The 19748-nt window shown below is 37.2% G+C and overlaps 1 protein-coding gene across 2 annotated transcripts in view; it reads right to left on the bottom strand.

Moving 5' to 3' along the window:
* Nucleotides 1-19748, bottom strand: part of NPAS3 (neuronal PAS domain protein 3) — a 607366-nt gene that overhangs the window by 376938 nt on the left and 210680 nt on the right. The gene's annotated exons all lie outside the window — the stretch shown is intronic.

The raw sequence follows: 19748 nt of genomic DNA, 5'->3' as shown, positions 1-19748 counted from the left end.
TCTCCTATGAAGTGTTGCTTTCTTCATGCAGGTAATAAAATTTAAGGTGCACAGAAGATACTGCAGTTCAGTCAGAAAGTGATGAGCAACATGGAGGAACTAGTGTAAAATACCCCAAAAGAACCCCATAAGGTATTTGGTTTGTGTGGCCAGGTTTTTAGTGTTTAATCTCAGTGTTAGCACCTCTGCGATTGCAGAGTTAAGAAGAAGAAAGCAGAAGCAAATTGCAACCAGAGAAGAGGATTGAGAATATGTGAGAGGAACAACTCTGCAGACCCCAAGGTCAGTGAAGAAGGGGCAGGAGGTGCTCCAGGCACCAGAGCAGAGATTCCCTGCAGCCTGTGGTACAGACCATGGTGAGACAGGATGTGCCCCTGCAGCCCATGGAGCTTCACAGTGGAACAGATATCCACCTGCAGCCCCTGAAAGAACTCATGTCAGAGCAGATGGATGTGCCCAAAGGAGGCTGTGACCGCATGGAAAGCCCATGCTGGAGCAGGCTCTGGGTAGGACCAGTGGCCCCATGGAGAGAGGAGCCAATGCTGAAGCAGGTTTCCTGGGGACCCATACTCTAACAGCCAGTGCCTGGAGGGCTGAACCACGTGGAAGGGACCCACACTGGGGCAGCTGGTGAAGAACCGCAGCTGATAGGAGAGACCTGCCATTGGAGCAAAGAATCTGAGGAGTCCTCCCCTTGATGAGGAAGGAGTGGCAGAGACAAGGTGTGATAAACTGAATGAAACTCTCCAGTCCCCATCTCCCTGCATCACTGAGAGTGAGAAGGTAGAGAACCGGGAAGTAAAGTCCTGCAAGGAGGAAGGAGGTTGGAAGGTGTTTTTAAAATTTGGTTTTATTTCTCATTATCCTAATCTGATTTAATTGGTAATTAATTAATTTTTTCCCCAAGCTGAGCCTGTTTTGCCTGCGACAGTAATTGGTGAGTGATCCCTCCCTGTCCTTATCTTGATCCGTGACCCTTTCCTTATGTTTTCTCTTCCCATATCCAGCTGAGGATGGGAGTTGGCAGAGTGGCTTTGGTGGTCACCTGGCATCCAGCCAAGATCAAACCATCACACATGGTAACGTACAAAAAAAATTTCTGTCTTAAACTCACAGTTGCTTTGACTCCTCTTCTTCATCAGCACATTACTAGTCAGGTCTCTAACAAATGGATAATTTACATTTTTTGGTATTTACATACCATCTGCAAGGGCAAGTGCATCAGCACAGGGGCATGGGTTGGTTTGTTCGTTCACTTGTTTAAAAGCTTTTATTGAGAAACAAAAGTGATCACATTTATTTCAAACTCAGTGATGCAGTAAGAGTCATCAAAGATATTATCTTACCAATAGACCCCTACTAATATACAACTATTATTTAATCTGTGGTTAGGTGAAGGGTTAATGCGACTCTTGCTACACTGACTTATCTGCTTAAAAAGTGGTATCTAATTTCCTTGTCTATTATGGGAAGCACCAGAGGAGGCTTGGGGTTTGGTGTTTCAGAGAGGTTTGTTTCAGAGTAATGTGATACATAGAAAACAGCATATCCTTGTTATTTTATGTTGCTTTGTAATGAGTTGAGAACTGCTTCTTATTCATAATATCTACAAACAAATTTAGCCACTTCACCCTGGAGAATTATCCATTGGATTTTCCAGTGTCTGATTAACAAGTGTCTAGAGACCATTTTTCCCAGGGCTATCAATCTTTTGCTCTACCTTCCTTAATTTTTGACCAAGGCAAATTTAATGACAGCAGTTCTCTTCCCAGGAAGTTCTTATTTTTTGGGAGAACAGCATACTGCAAAATAATTTAAATAATTTTAAACAATTGAGGTTCTTGATTTTCAAGAATCTAATGGAAGAAAATGCAACCAAACAAAAAAGACACCTAACATGTAAACCTGAGCTGGAACACCTATTTCTCATGTGAAAATCTGTCCCCAGATGCTGTGACTGCACACATGCACACTCTTTAAATATGAATTCTAGCTCAGATTCATTTAATAATGATTTGACTTCAGAAGAAGGAAAAAGTATTTAATTCATTATCACCCATCCCTGAATTAGATATATGAATGTGAAAATCTCTGTTACTAATTTTAATTGCACTATTCCCTCTCCACAGGAGACTGTTAAATTGGTTTGGTGAAATAGTAGTGAATCACATCAAAGTAGTGGGATACATTTTATAATATATCTAAATAACTATCCCATTTTCCCAGCATGTTGCTGTGTATTTTAAGTATTAATATTATGACTCCAGTTTAGAAGAATGTAGCTTTATTTTATTCAAATAAATTTTCCTAGTACTGTATGTTAGCACTGTTAAAAATCAGGCTAAATTCTAAGTGGCTATCAAGTAATAAAGGAGAAACATTTACTGCAGGAGCCAACACGAAAATGTGTTTGCCTAGTCATAAAACACTCATGAAAGGAGCTTGCAGATGCATCATTTTGATACAATAATGGTCTTTCCCATCTAATCCCACTTTTTTCTTCCTCCTTCAACTGCAATGTTTATTACCTGAACCTAGAATGGGTTTGCTTGTTTGCTTGTTATGCTTTGTTGCAATTCTATCAGGTTAGACACTAACATTTCTCCATAGATTTGCAGCATTATTATTTCCACATATCACCAACTCCCACCCAGGAGTGCAACACAGTGTCAGACATCAACACTACCTTTGGCATTGATTTCATAAGAATGCAAAAGCCTAGATAACTGAAGAGCTTGATAAATATTCAAAGAGCAAATTTTGAAGAAATAGCCATCATACTGCAAGAAGAGGTGTTTAGAAACAAGATTTTCAAAACACACCTATATTAGACATACAGCCAGTACTTCTATGCTTAAAGACACTGATTGCCTGAGTAAAGAAAGAATTTTCCACTATACATTGTCTCAAAAGTAACTCACTAATTTGAAGGAGAATGCAAGACTATCATAGAATAGCTTGAGTGGGAAGGGACCCTGAAATCATCTAGTTCCAAATCTGCCCCCATGGGCATGGATGCCACCCACTACATCTGAGGTCCAGATTGTCCTGGACCTCACCAAACCTGACCTTAAACATTTCCAGCCATGGGACATCCACATCTTCTCTGGACAACCTGTTCCAGTGCCTCACCACCCTCATAGTAAAGGATTTCTTATTAACATCTGATCTAAATCTATCCTCTTTAAGTTTAAAACTTTCCCCCTTATTCTATCACTATCTACCCACACAAAAAAAGTCCCTCCCCCTATTTTTTATATGTTCCCTTTAAGTTCTGAAAGGCTGCAGTGGGATCTCCCTGGAGCCTTCTCTTCTCCAGGCTGAAGAACGCCAGTTCTCTCAGCCTGTCTTCATAGGAGAGGTGCTCCAGTCCTCTGATCATCTGTGTCCCTCCTCTGGACCCGCTCTAATAGCTCCACATTTTTCTTATTCTGGGGGCCCCAGACCTAGCTGTAGTATTGAGCTGGAGTCTCACAAGGGCAGAGTAGTGGGGGAGAATTACCTCCCTTGATGTGCTGACCAGAATAGAGAGTACAATTCTGCAAGAAGTACTATTTTTGGACCAATAACGAGAAATTTTAGATAGAGTTTGACATCAAGATCCTTCGTCTTGGTTTAGATTTTCAATATTGATGCAAAATTTCTCTTTAAAAAAACAATTTTGTGTGAAATACTGACATATTCCGTGTTTAAGGTGAGCAGCTGTATTGAATTGATGTCTACACAAAGAGAAAAACATGTTTTTCCCTATAAAATTTTAGGCAGAGGAATAAGGTAATGCAAAATTGAGTGCTGGAGAAGAAAGAAGATATTGTCAGAGCTATAATTCCACTCTTTAACAGGTATACTGATATTACTCCTTCACCATCACTTGCTCATTGCCCATGTTGCTATCCATGTTTTGGCCATCAAAGCTGACAGGTATTGTTTCATGTGTTGTCAATGTCTTAAACACTAGGCAGCATGCTACTGTGAAAAATTTAACTTTACATAAAGCATACTACAGATTTATATGGTTAATCTGAAGGTACGCAATGATGACAAAATTCTTATTGAACAGAAACTTTCTGGAACAGTCCATCAGAATATTTCATTAATTTTCATTCACTGTCATACGTGCCTATGAATACATACTCCAGCAGTTGCTAAGAGGTAAGTAATGTAGGTTCTAGAGAAGCCCCAACTCTATTAAACCCCATACCCACTAGAAAGAATCTCCTTCCAGAAAATCTGTTCCTCATTCAAGCAAAAATAAATGGAACAAAAACTGCAAGAAGAACAGCAATTGATGTAAGAAAGGACGCAGTAAGATGATTCCAGTAAAGGAAAACCTATGAATACATCAAGTGTTTGGCAACCTGCTATGCACATCTGGTTTTCTGCCAGCTTTCATAAACCCCAGATAATCACTGGTAGCACCTGGGTTTCCTCTTCTGGCTTCCATCATCCATACTGTAAAAAATAGTCTCTCTCTTCTTACCCTGGCATTATGGTGAACAGACTCCTTTACCCAAGTGCTCAGGCAACTGAGGGCAGGAGTTGCACATGAATGGAGCACGAGACTAAAAGGGGAATTAAGGATGGAGCCACACTGCATAGTATAGGGAAGAATGCATGTGGTCTAATTACCATGTCACAGAGTCCCACACTGCTCTGGAAAATTAGTACTTATGCTGAGTCAGCATTTGTTCAGTACGGACATGCTCCCAGGTGAAGGTGTTGAACAGGAAGCTGAGGAGAATGAAAAGAGTGTGGCCTGACTGGAGAAGAACGTAATCAGAAGAAGCAGCAAAGGCAGAAAGAAGTTATTTTAATGATTTGAATGAATGTATTACCTCATTTTTTTGAAACACTATGTGGACTTATGTGAAATTTGACAGCTGGCTTCAAATGAAATCCAGTGATTCAAAAATTAAAAACCTGATTGTAAATGGGGTAGCCTGTGCAAAATACCATTCATTCATGTATGCATTGACCGCACATACAAAACTTTGTATATTTAAATGCCCTTAATGAGCTTTAAAACAGGAAAACCACTCCTTGTCTTTGTGAGTTAAAGTCATTGAAAATACAGACATTGGATATCCAAGGATTCCTGAAAATGTAGGATTTAATTAGTTAAATGCATAATTTTCTTCAATTCTTGCTAAAAATCGCCTAAGTGTGGTTCAACAATTATTGTTTTCTTTGAGAGGCATTCTGTAGGGGAAGAAGTGATTTTTGCAAATCCTGGATCCAAAATGTGTGAAAAAGCAAGTCAGAGTCATATTGTGTCAAATTAATGGTGGAAATGTCCATTCTATTACCTCTTATTATCCATCCTTGCTGCAGTTTCAGATTTTTTTTTTTTTAATTATTTAAACTACATAGGGACAAGGCCTGGAGGACTGAGTGCTGCCACTGCATAAACATATCAGGCAAAATTTAAGAAGTAGCAGGTACCGGAAGTGAATACATTCGTCTTTAAAATTATTTGCTTACTGCTCTAGTTACCTGCCTTGTCAATATCATCAATATTTTAAAGCCTGTAAAAGAATAGGTTTATATAATTTTAAGTTAAACACTACCATATTCCCAATTTAGAATTAAAGACAATACTTTAAGATAGAATTTTAACAAGAGACATGAGCTCAATTCCATGATTTAACAATAAAATGTATCCTCACTTAAAATTGTATAAATAAGCTGGAGTACATGGAAATGTAAGAGAGACTGGGAGAAAAAAAGTGTTAATTATGCTAATGGTACTCTTGTAAATGCAAAAACAGATGGCAGAATGAACAACAATGGACTATTTTTTTAATCAAGCAATTTCAAATAAATATCTATGTTCAAAAGTATTAAGCAACTATAGCATTGCTACAAAGTGGTTAAAAACGAATACCTATGGTCTTATCAGCAATCTTGTTTCTGATCCTCCTAGTGGATATTCCCAAAACAGAGCTAATTTCCTGGTTACTGAAAAGTAGGCTGGTCCCAGTGCTGCTCTTAAGCAAAAATGAGTAATGGTTGGCATTCATGACAGACTAAACATGTTACTTTTAGCATATATCTAATGGCTATAAGCAACTGAGAATATAGAAAACCCAAAAGTTTATGCAGGAGACAAAAAGTTCTTTGATTGCATAGGGCTAACACCTAAGCCAGCATTCCAAACAGTTAATTAAATGACCAAATTGAACTTTAGAATTGTGGTAGATAATCTCTGTTTTGACCTGCTGCCACACTATAAAAAGCTAATAAAAACTTTCATCCTCTTACATACTTTTTCATAATGATTAGTCTTAATTAACAACTTTAAATTGTTGGATATTGCAGGCCATAAATGAAGGACATTTAAATAAGTTAAAGTGCACAACCTGTTTTTCAGAAACCTTCAAGGTCAGAAAATAAGATCCTTATGTTGTAGCTATTATCCTTTTATTTTGATAGAGATATAAAGAGAAACAACTGTCTTTCTTTAGCATCCCTCCAAGTACTATGTTTCAAACATTGTATTTAAGCAAATTTTGGCATTTTATATGCACACTAAATTACAAATGTCAACTACGTAGGTAAGCTATATGTATATAATAGTGTTTCACATTCATATACATGCAACAAATGCACATTAAGATACTGTTTTCTTTTAAAAAAACTCCTTCAAAGTGCACGCATTCACAGATTCAAAGAAGTGCTGGTATGCCCATCTAATTTTCCCACCATATCAGCTAAGTCTAATACAGGATATTAATTGCAAATCTTGCCTTGTTTACATTTCTGTGGATATTGCTCTAAAAGAAGGCAAACGAAGCATCCAGATGGCACCCGCAGTCCTGTATTACCGGACAGTGTTTTATTCAGATGTGCAGGTGAGTATACTGTCCAAGCTGCCAACTGGTCTTCTACGAGCTATCATTTTACAATTGCAGTTCATTTTACAACTGTGAGTTCAAACCCTAATGAAGGCCAACTGGCCATCACCTAGAATATTTACCCTCTTACAAATGAAATTAGAAAGGATATCACACATGTTGTTGGTGAAGAAAACTAACGTGAATTTCAGCAAAATGCTCTTTTTGAATGCCACAATATTTATAGATAATTACTGAAATATTGACTGATACAAATCTTGAAAGAAATAATTGTAATGAAATACAGCTATCATTTTTGTCTTTAAATTAATATTCAAATTATTTAATCTTTAATACTTACAAAATAAATGGACAATATACCCTAGCGATTTGGGGAGAGCTTATGGCAATTCTGGATTATGAGCTCTTTACTCTGTTTATGTGGCAGAAAATGAAGTGACAGGAAAAGCACCATTTCTAAGGTGAAAAATTAGTTAAATGCTTTGAAGTTAATATTTAACTGTATATTCTGTAATATAGAGTAATGATGACAAGTCTGTGAGAATATTTCATTAACAACTAAAGTGGCCCGGTTCTCTGAAGAAAAAGTTTAAAGCAATGTGATAAAAAGCACTTTTATTTCTATTATTTGTATCACATATATGTATATTTAATAATTTAGATTATTAAATAACATATGTTAATAATATTCATTAAACATATAACCTTGGGTTTGGACTGAAATCACTTAAGTTGTGTATCTAGAAAATTCCAAGGGAATCAGGTGAAAATATGACCTTTCAGATAATAGCATGCAACTCCATCAATCAGCTTTATCATTTACTGCACTTCAACCCATCTGCATGTGTAATGAATCAGAAGAAAATAAGAAAATGAGTGCAACTGATTGATCTCTTAGTTATTTCTTTTACTTCTATTGAACTCAAGTTGAGACCTGTACAGAAATACTGTACATGTTACTGATCCGGAAGTGAAGCTGAGAAATTTCATCTATGTAAAAGTTATTTTTTAAATGAAAGCCATGGAACTACTTGACAAGTAAAATATATCTATCTCTTATCTTTGAGTTGTCACAACATAAAAGAAAGTTTGAAGCAAGTAGGGAGAGTATATCAACAGAATCTTCTCGAGCAACACATAGTTATTAATTTGAACCCTACAGGAAACTTAGCAGTTATTTTTAGTGTCAGATGTTCTGAAATGGAGTTATGAATCACTACCAAATTTAAGTATTAAAACTTCTTATAGTCAAGTACCTCTCTACCAAAGAATCAGTGCATTAAGCAAAAAGGGAATTTTAAAAACTAAGCCACTGTGGTTTTGTATAGGACACATGTAACAACTACCTGTCTGGCGAGAAAACTGGAATAGTAAAATACTAAATATTCCTCACTGTAAGTTTGTTATTAGGTGATTATCTGTTCTGTCATTCTTTAAATACTTCTGAACTGGAACTATTTCCATCATCTACTATAATGTTATTCAGCACCTGTGCAACAATCTACATAGGCAAGAAAAAGAAACAAGAAACATTCAAAGCAGCATACAGCTCCTTAGTAAGATTTTCCAGCTTGTGCATAAATTGCTTTAGACCATGAGTCTTACAGGATATAAACACCAGCTTTCACCTTCAGAACCACACACCACAGGTTTGTCCTCAGGTCTAAAGTGAAATGCATTTCACTGTCTGATTTCTGTCCTCTGGGAATTATTAAACAACCTTAGAAACCCACTGCAAATAACATTTCAGTTTAGCATGATCGGTAGGTCACTTAGGAGGGTCTTTGTACTGCTTTTTAAAACTATATTACTTTTGACACCGAGAAAGGACAGTTTTGATAGGTCAAGCTTCAGATCAGTGGTGCCAAGCCTAAAAGCCTATATCAGTTATGTGCTCTATACCTACCTGCAAGTAAATAAAGAAAAGTTCAGCTTGTAATGCCATAGTGATAAAGGGAACAACTATATTGGTTTAAATCAATATTTGCTTGGCCTGTTTTCCCAACTAACTTTTATACTTTACAAGTAAATATCGACTTACATCTGAAGATCGACCCAAACCAATGTGACCTCCCTCCCTCCCCATACTCTTTTGCAATCCTCCATCAGTCTCTCCTTATTGCTAGCACTTTGTCATATTTTTCTACTTTCCTTTTCCAAACCCTCCACTTGCCACACTGACCCTATCTCTTCCTGTGTACTTACTTATTACTTTCCTTACTCAGTTCTCCCTCTGCATGCTTCCCGTACTCAGCCCTGTGCCTTCCTACTATTTTACAGTTTATGATCTTCCCATTCTAGATCCAGAGCAGCATACTTCAATCCCACTTTGCTCTCACCATCTCATCAGGTGCTACAATATTATACTGAAGTTTCCACTCTTTGGGTCTTTAATCCCAATTTCTCCAAACATATCTGTCTGTGCTCATCAATGACCTCCTCACACCATTAGAGTGCATCTCTAGTGTCATGGGCCTCCACACCCATGGAGATCACAAAGCATGACGTGACAATGCCTTCTTACGCTGATATGTGGCTGCTTTAACAAAGGACAGTCAAGAGCATGTTATCAATGGCTTGTGGATATCACTGTACGTTTGCAGTGGCTGAGCAATCCTTGCTGTCTTTGAAGATATTATCAGTCTAGAAAATGGCCACCGAACCAGTGTCCTTAGAAATCAGCAGCACAAGCTCTAACAGAATTTGATTTAAAAAAAGATAAAGAAAAAAGGTTCAGATTAATGAAGACAGAACACACACAAGACAGAAGGGATGATTCAGCTGCTGTTATTCATTTGTCTTTAGATATATTTTTATTTTAATTGTGACCAAGGGGCAAGATGAATCAGTTTCCTAGCCAATCAAGGTTACAGGCAGCAATTAGGCCTCTGATAATAATCTTCAAATATGCAAATGCCAGAAGTGTGCAGTACAGACACTTGTGGAAGAACAGCTTCATGGCTCTGAAATGTTGGAGAATGGACTGGAAATAATAATAAAAATGTTTATATGTAAGAATTCACATATAACTATAGTGAGGTAGTGAACTTGTTCCTGGTGTAAATCAAGAATTGCTAGCATATATGATCTTTTAACAGTAAATAAACCAAGTACATCATAACAATATTAAACCTAAGAATCTTTTTCATTAACCTTTTGCCTCTTAAACAAAATATAAACCTGAGAAGAGCAAATGCATTATTTTAATTAGCTGCTGCTCTTACCAAACATTACACTTTATTTTCACACTCTATTTTAAATATTAATCAACAAAATGATGATATATACTAGGTAAATAATGTTTTTTAAAAATAATTTTCCATATAACTTTTCATTCAAAAAAAAAATGAAGCAATACCCAAGAGAAAAAAACCAGATTCTTTTGAGCAGGTCACTGCTAAATCAGGCAGGTGTAGGGGAAATATTAACTGTAGAATCTATAGTTATGTAAATCTTTACTCACAATACCTTTTATTTAAAATTTAATAAATCCCATCAAAACTTTTTGTTCTTTTGATAAACTTTTTTAAAAGCAAATGGGATATTTTTTGTAGTTAGAATTTTATCAGAAATTAGTGGGAAGCAATTATTCACATGGTCTGCTTTTGTTAGGAAATCAAATGGTTTCTTTCTTAAAAAAAATGATTTTTCAATCTTGAATCATTTTGTGCAAAGAATACATCTACTTTTCCACTTGTCGATTAGGTAGATGCATTTAATCAGCTGGAAAAAATATTTGATTAAGCCTATCTTCTTCCCCATCCTTACAGAATAGCTGAACAAAATCAGAAATGAGGAAAAACTATCAACAAACAGATATTCTGTACTCTAAACCCAAGATGAGAGTTATAAAGAATGTTGGACAAGCCTTTTAAAGTTTTTAATCCTTGCTGAACAGAGTGAAAAAGGTGACAGCGCAATTAAGGCATCTCACAAAAGACTCAGATTTGTCAGTTTGAACCATGTTCCAAATTCATGCAACAAGTTGTTTGCACTCCAACCAAGTGTACCAGGGAGGGTAGTCAAGGGCTATTGGCTTTGACAGTCACTAAATCATTCCCTCATATGCCATTGACAAATGGCATTGGTGTGTTTTGACTGGTGGGTCAGTTTGTGGACCACTTTTATTTAGGAAGAACTTTTGACTGGGCAGAGAGATTTTTATTGAAAGATAAAATTATCTGCTGGTAACAGAACACATAACTTGCCCATGATTTTTGATCAATACTACCAAATAAAACTTCTCTCTCTTAACAGACATAGAGAAAATAATCATTATTTAGAGTACAGAAGGAAAATGTCAGATAATATGAACCCATTACTAAATGGAGGGGGACCCTGGTAACAGAGGGCACAGAGAAGGCAGAGTTACTGTATTCTCTCTTTGCATTATCCTCATTGACAAGACCAGCCCTCAGGAATCTCTGACCTGGGAGACCTGGGTAAAGGACAGTTGGAAGGATGACTTTTGCTTGGTTTCCCTTTGTTAGAGAACACCTAGGAAAACTTGACATCCACAAGTCCATGGTCCCTGACGGGAAGCATCCACAAATGTTGAAAGAGATGGTGGATACCATAGTGAGGCCGCTCACAATCAACTTTGAGAGGTCATAGAGATCAGGAGAGGCACGTGAGGACTGGAAGAAAGCAAATGTCACTCCAGTCTTCCAAAAGGCAAGAAGGAGGACCCAGGGAACTACCAGCCAGTCAGCCTCACCTCAATCCCTGGAAAGCTGATGGAGTGCCTCATTCTGGAGGCCATCTCTACACATATGGATGCCAAGAAGGTGATCAGGAGTAGTCAAGATGGATTCACTAAAGGTAAATCATGTTTGACCAACCTGGCTGACTTCTGTGATGAACCAACTGCCTGGATGGATGAGGGCAGATCAGTGGATTTTGTCTACTTTGATTTCAGCAAGGCCTCTGACACTGTTTCTCACAACATCCTCACAGGCAAACTCAGGGTGTGAGGACTGGATGAGTGCACAGTGAGGTGGATTGAGAACTGGCTGAACAGCAGATCCCAGAGGGTCATAACCAGTGGCACAGGGTCTAGTTGGAGGCCTGTCACTACTGGTGTCCCCTGAGGCTCAGTACTGGGTCCAGTATTGTTTAACTTATCCATGAATGACTTGGATGAAGGGGAGATGCCTCCTCAGCAAGTTCACTGAGGACAGGAAGCTGGGAGGTGTGGCCAATACCCCAGAGAACTGTGCAGCCCTTCAGAAGGGCCTGGACAGGCTGGAGGGATGGGCAGAGAGGAACCTTCTGAAATTCAGCAAAGGCAAGTGCAGGGTCCTGCACTGGGGGAGGAATAACCCCAGCAGTACAGGCTGGGGACTGACCTACTGGGAAGAAGCTCTGAGGAGAAGGACCTGGGGGTCCTGGTGGACAACAAGCTGTCCATGAGCCAGCAGAGCCTTGGGGCCACGAAGGGCAGTGGTATCCTGGGGTGCATTGAGAAGAGCACTGCCAGCAGATGAAGAAAAGTGATCCTACCCCTGTACTTGGCCCCTGTGAGACCACATCTGGAGTGCTGTGTCCAGTTCTGGGCTTCACAGGACAAGAGAGACATGGAGCTACTGGAGCAGGTCCAGCAGAGGCTATGAAGGCGATTACGGGACTGGGGCACCCCTCTTACAAGGAAAGGCTGAGAGAGTTGGGCCTGTTCAGTCTCAACAAGGGAAAACTGGGAGGGGACCTCATCCATGTCTGTAAATATCTGAAGGGAGGGTCTCAAGAGGATGGATCCAGGCTCTTTTTGATGGTGCCAAGCAAAAGCATAAGAGGGAACAGGCAGAGACCGATGCACAGGAAGTTTCACCAGAACATGAGGAAGGACTTTTCTGTGTGCATGATCACACAGAGACAGATTGACCAGAGATGTTATGGAGTCTCCTCACTGGAGATATTCAAAACCCACTTGAAAGTTTTGTTTTATAGCATGTGAATACTGTACATATATCAAGATATATGCAAGAATCAGATGGATTTCAACTTTGAACAGAGATCTACCACAAATAACTGCAGAATATGTAACTAAACAAGGAGTAGTCTAAATTACTCCTAGTAGTCAAAACAAGGAGTAGTCTAAACTACTCCTAGTAGTCTCTTTTAGTGTATGAGAAGCATTTTCCAGGTTAAGGGCAATGTTCTTTGCCTGAGTGCCTACAATACTAATATTCCTCATTTTTTTCATGTAATAAAAGTTGCTTGTCAGTAAATATTCTTTTTGATTGTCTCCCCTTTAACCATTCTACTACCAACCCATCCAAAATATAATTATATTGTAGGAAATACCCAGGAATTATTAGAATGAAGAACCATAAACTAGGAAGGCAGAAGCTACAGTAGCACAAATATTAGGAAGATTATTAGTTGCATAAAATATTAGCAGCCATGTCATTTCTATTGCTCATGAAGTTGTTGGTCATACAGTAATTTGTACCACCAGTGTTGTGGCATGCTACTTTGTACCACAATCTCAGATATTTCCAGGCATGGTATGAGAAAAAATGGGTCTCTCCCACCTGCTGCTTGCCATCTAGTGCCATGGATTTGCCTACAATTCCCTCTGAGAGAGGGAGTCATCCTTTTTTCCATTTCCGATCAGTATGGATTCCGATGTCCAAGACTGGGTGGAGGTATTCGTTAAGGCAGAGACATTACATATCCCTCTTCTCCTAGAGTTCATTTCCCAAACTGATGATGCTACCATGACATCAAATGAACCCCAAAAAGAAAGAGATATTTCAAGTATGTCAAAATATTTCACCATTTAACTGGCTTTAAGATGCATAAACATACTGCAAATGTCAATCAATTGTGGCCTAAGAGGACAGAATCCATTTAAATTATGTTATTTTTCTACCCTAATTAAACTGTGAGTCAGATATAAATCTTCTATCGCTAAGCTTCTTACAATTTCAACATCTTCTCTAATCACCTGCAATTTACTTCGGTTGCAGCTGTGCAGTAGAAAGGGTCAGATGAAACAATGACAAGATGTCACCTTATTTTTCCCCACCTTTAAAGACTGCAAATCTACACTTGAAACAAAAACATTCATTAAGTCTAAACAGGTAAAGACTATGCAACTCTCAATTTCTACTGAAGATATCAAGGTAAATGATAAGAAGCTTTTGTATTTGCTGGGTTTAGCTGGGAGAGTTAACTTTCTTCACAGTAGCTGGTATGGAGATGTTCTTTGCATTCGTGCCGAAAACTGTGGATAATTCAGGGACGTTTTTGTAAGTGTTTAGCAGTACTCACACAGAGTCAAGGCCTTTTCTGTTTTTCTCACTGCCCCAACAGAGAGGAGGTTGGGGGTGTGCAAGAGGTTGAGAGGGGACACAGCTAGAACAGCTGACCCCAACTGGCCAAAGGGGTATTTCAGAGCATATGGAATAATGCTCAGCATATAAAAAAGCAAAAAGGAAGAACATTTGGAGTGACCGTGTTTGCCTTCCCAAGTCACTGTTATGCTTGATGGGGCCCTGCTCTCCTAGAGATGGCTGAACACACCTGCCTTCCCATGGGAATGAACTCCTTGTTTGGCTTTGCTTGCATGTGTGGACTTTGCTTTCCCCATTAAACTGTCTTTATCTCAACCTATGAGTTTTCTCACTTGTAGTCTTTTGCTTCTCTCCGCATCCCACCAAGGAGTAGTGAGCAAGCATCTGCACAGTGTTTAGTTGCAGGCTGGGGTTAAACTCTGACACATGATTTGCACTGATTTTCTGAAGAGTATATTTCTGGAGTTTGTGTTCTGCAGAAAAGGGGAATATCAGATTATTTCTAGGCTGAGGAGGGAGCAGGGGCTAGAATAGGCAAGAGGTGTCTGTTTTTTCCCATCTAGAAGAAAAAAGGAAAAAAAAAGAGAAGTTGCTTAAGGGAAGAATCCATTCTTCCAATGTGAAATGATAACAAATGAAACATAAGAAAATGGTCAGGTTGGATGAAATATTTATATGTACAGCAAATGATAATTCTCATTTTTCCTGTTTCTTCTGATCCTGCAGTACTATTTATTTATAGAATATTGGTATATTCTGGAGAAGAGCAGACATTTCCCTCCACATCACCACTCCAGTTATGCCTAATTACTTCCTTGAAAATACATAAAAATAGAGTTAGATTAGACAGACAACTAAAATAAGGACACGTGCAAAGTCAAGTTTAAAAAAAATCAGGGTGAGGTTGGGAGGGGATATGATGACAAGTATTCTGCCAGGCATCTTGTCTGAATATTTTGAAACTCAAGCTGGCTACCATTTCAAACAAAAAATCCCATATCACATGCACCTTATAAAAACTTACTTAAACTTAAGGGGAAAGTAAAGATTTATTTTCACCAGGAAGGGAAGCAATACATGTAAGGAACAGCTGTAACATTTCATGGACAGCAGGTTTTTCTTCAGTGTCCTACATACATGGATTCAGCCTTGGGAGTGCGACAAAATGGCAGACAATAATAACAATCCTTGCAGATTCTAGCGACAAACGTGACTGAGCTTCCTTATCCAGGAACTTCCCATACCCACAACCTATTATTTTCCCAGGACCTTAGTTCTTTCCAAAATATTTTCAGTTTCCTCAATGCATATAGTAATGCCATTATTTTGTTTTCATGCTATCTTTTAAAATGTGTACTTAGCTACCAGATAAACAACTCCAAACTTTTAAACGCTTACATTTTGTTTTATATTAGTCTAGTTTTTTTGAGCCAAAGAATAAAATAAAGGTAAACATACTGAATGCTACTGATAAGAAAGATTGATTACTTCAGATTTCTCTTTGTGTTTACTGACAAAAGGCAGTGTGCAGTAGCATACCAGGTTTGTTCTGAGTGAAAAATGAAGCCTAGTTGGTAGATTAACCATCTACAAAATGATTCCTTGCAGAGTACAGTATGGCTCTTTGCACTCTAATATCTTATGCAGCAAATCTGACTAAATTACATCTTTAATAAATCATTTAGTACTTAGCACGTTTTGCTAATTATTTCAAAATACTGTAATCCCACATTATTTATATGTTAATTTTTTTATCCTAGAAGAACAATACTGCACATAGTGGATTGGTACCTTCAGTAAACAAAACAGCAATATGAAATATATATATCTACCAAGAGAAGCCACCATAATTATGCAGTAAAGTGCTCATTTAGGATTTGGATAAGGCTAAACATACAGTGCATTCTACTGGGTACCACTAGATATCCATATCCTTCATACAACTGTGGAAAAATCATAAGTCACAAAAATAAAGCTGCAAAATTTGAGAAGACAGATTTGTAATCACAATCATGCATGAACAATTACATATTTCAAATGTAAAGATCATTCAAATAAATGTATGTAACTGATGGATAATCCTCACAGGGTGCAAGTCAAAGTAAACAGACAGTCCACTTTAGAAAGGGTCTAGTGAATTGATTTAACAAGTTTAATGTGAGCATCAGTGTGGGGCTATTACTGATCGTAAGCTTTACTGATGTTATTTGTTCGCTTGGAAAAATACCGCTCTTTGGAATGAGCACATTAAGGCTAAAATTGCAGAGAAAACCCTATTACAAGTTTATTGCTGGCAAATTGGAACCAAACCTTGTCTGTATATCAATTACTTAGAGTTACCACAGAGATAAATCCTTTTTTTTTGTATAGGCTCAATCTTGAAGACAGTGATGAGAAAACTCCTTATTATACCCTACCAACATCACTAGGTTTTCTTAGCAATTTCAAGAAATTGTCAATTAAGTTCTTTTTATTAGGTTCCAAAAGCTGTTAAGTCAAACACAAATCTATCATAAGGCTTGTAACAGCATGTTATTTAGGCACATTTCAATGTTACACTCTTTCATTATCCACCTACCCAAACCCTAATCAAAAGTTCCCATAAAGTGAAGGAGTTTTCAGTTCTCCCATCTCAAGGTTCAGATAAATTTAGAACTCTCATTCTTGCAGCTGGTCATATGAGTAATACCCATTTAAGTGAGAAGAAATATCATTATTCAGATGGTTTTAGACACCAATGCAGTGGCTTACAAGATCACTAAAGTGGAAGGACACACTACTGTGTCATTGCACAAAATAGTTAAAGCAATAATGTTTATGAAGTCTACCAAATATTAGTAGAAATGCATCGTATTTTTACGGCCCTTGATGCCTAGTAGGGTTTCCTTTTAGACAAACAGCTACCTCTAAAAATGATAGTTGATAAGGAAAGCTCTTGTTCAGATCCCAGAGCTGCAGCACTAAAATGAACTGTACTCTTTGATCTCTGAGTAAAGACAAATTAAAATCTTTGTAGGAATGATGCTTTTAAGTCTCCAGAAAGTGTAAAGAGCCAGTCATTTCATACAGAGATAGCACAATGAAGAAATGAGCAGGTCTGCTATCAAGACAGCTCATTATCAGATGTCCCAGCCAGACACAGAGTACCTGAGAAAAAGTAGGGGGGAAGGAAAAGAAGAGACATCATTTCGATGAAGATCTATGTCTAGTCACTTTACTTCAATATTTGTAGTGTTCACACTTCAGACTACATTTAGAAATGTTAAAAGAGACTTACATTCTGCACCTGGTGATGCATGATCCAAATGTATTAGTAAAGGAATATGGTAAACCATCTGAATGTCCCACCTTTCCAAAGAAACAGGAAATTATTTTGTAGTCATCTAGTTGGTCCTCACAAACTGATGAACAGGGCTACTTTTGTTTGAATAGAAAGAGCAACATGCTATGAGTATGTACATCTTAACATTAAAAATGCATTAGAGCTAAAAGGATAGCTAGAGTGGCTAAACACACTTTAAGATAAATTACCATGTTGAAAGAGAGGAAACGTGAGTAAAGTAGTTGTGCATGGGAAACAAAGTGGCAGAAAGATTCAAAAGTTACTGCATAGTCTTTTGTGCTCAAATATTCCTTCTTTCTTTCCTTTGCTTCAACAGCTGGCTTCATGTACAGCCATCCCAATTTGTTCTATAGCATCCTGACTAGCTGGTCACAAGCTGACGACATTTGAAGAGGAAGAAGGTCAAAGCTGTCATTACAGTGGTGACAACCAATCACAGTGCAAAAAGTTTTATTTATTGCACTTAATATAAGAAACCTTTACTGTAGAATATAATTGTACTGTCACTACACACCAGAGATTTTTAATCCCCAATCATTTCAACATATTTTACACTTCATTACCTTTTCAGTTAGATATTGCAAGAAAGACTGTCTTGAGTCTACACAAAAGCCTTAAAAATTCTACTATTTTTACTCTCATATTTCACATATAAGAAACAGTGGATGATGGATTTCATTGAAGGAAAACACTCATATTCTGCATAAGGTTGGTAAAGAAAATAGAGGGGAAAGAATAGTCATAATATTTTGTTAAAGTTTTAAAAAGATCTACCATTTTGTTTCTGAAGCCATAAAATCATGAAATATCTATAAGTAAGATGTTTATAAGAACTTGGGTATGATACTGTGGCACACAGTATAGCACTGTCTTAGCTAAACAAAATGGACTACATGTCTCCCCAATAATACACAGTGCTCTAACAAACAAATACAAAGTTATATTGCCTCTAGGAGGAGATTACCTCCTATGATTCTCATAAGTTCTAATAAGTGTCACTGTGAAAAGGTAAGCTATTGTATCACTGTGAATTTTATTCCGTAAAAATCTATCACATACGGTCATTTTTTCACACAATATAGCTCCCAAGCTTTATTGTGCACTGAATGAGTATAATCTAGACTTCATAACAAAAAAATTACACTCTTGACATTATGGGGCTTGTCAAGTTAATTATATCATGATGTAAAAATACATTTTATATTCTATTGTTTATTTGTGGTTAAATTGGTAAAGTAGGCCCGGAAATACTAATTCTGGAAAGTACTACACACATAGAAAGAGATCTGTTTTGCTCCAAGTTTTATCTTACTTGGGTATTCATTACCATCTCCACTTCAACACAAATGGACCTTGCAATAAATAAATTGTTTTTAAAAAATTAACACACCACAGCACACTTATAGCAAGGAAATCTCTGACCTCTCTACACTAGATTTCACTAACACGTCAACAAGTCTAAAAACATTACTGCTTTTCACAGGATTTTTCAAGTACATATTATTTCTTTTTAGAAACAGCCTGTTTTCATTCTCATAAAATAAAAGTACACTTCTTCAGTGTCAAGGAAGTAGAAACACAGTTTGTGACATATCAAAATAGTACATTTAAAGAGAGGCAGTGAAAAACCAAAATAGAATTTGCCTTTTTTTAAAAAAAATTTTTTTCTTCTAAGTTGTGCAATTTGTGAACAATAAAATTAAAGCAATATGGTCTAAATCTTGAGTCTATCTTTACTGATCTTTATTCTACCAATTTCCTTGACAAAGAGATACATGGAAAAAAACCCTTAAATTATAGTGGATGCAAGAAGATAATGCCTAGGTCTAGGAAACAAGGGACAATAAAGAAAAAATGAGCAGCTGTGAACCTGAAATAATTTAGAAAAACTATAAAATTGAATCATGTAAATAGAACAAAAAAAGTAATCAAAAATCACAAAAGTTAGTTCTTCTCTACTTTCCACCATATTTTCTTGAAAACTGGTTAAAGCAGCATGCTGACATGCAGATGCAACACAATACAAAAATATGTCCTTCACTTTGAAGAATGATTCAGAAGCCTTATTCTTGTAATAACCAGCCACCACACTAAAAAGTACTCTGGAAAAATGTGTCAGAGTTTGTCTTGCCAGACAACCTTGGGGTATCAGCATCAAAACAAATTACTTCTGCAGTGGAATTCTGACCTGTTGAAAATAACTTGCTTTTTTTTTTTTTTTTTTTTTTTTTTTTTTTTTTTTTTTTTTTTTTT

The sequence above is a fragment of the Corvus kubaryi genome, unplaced genomic scaffold (genome assembly GCF_017639235.1).
Source record: "Corvus kubaryi isolate FWS band 111438036 unplaced genomic scaffold, C.kubaryi_AGA036_p1.0 66, whole genome shotgun sequence".
NCBI lineage: Eukaryota > Metazoa > Chordata > Aves > Passeriformes > Corvidae > Corvus > Corvus kubaryi.
This window is presented reverse-complemented; position numbering and strand designations above follow the sequence as displayed.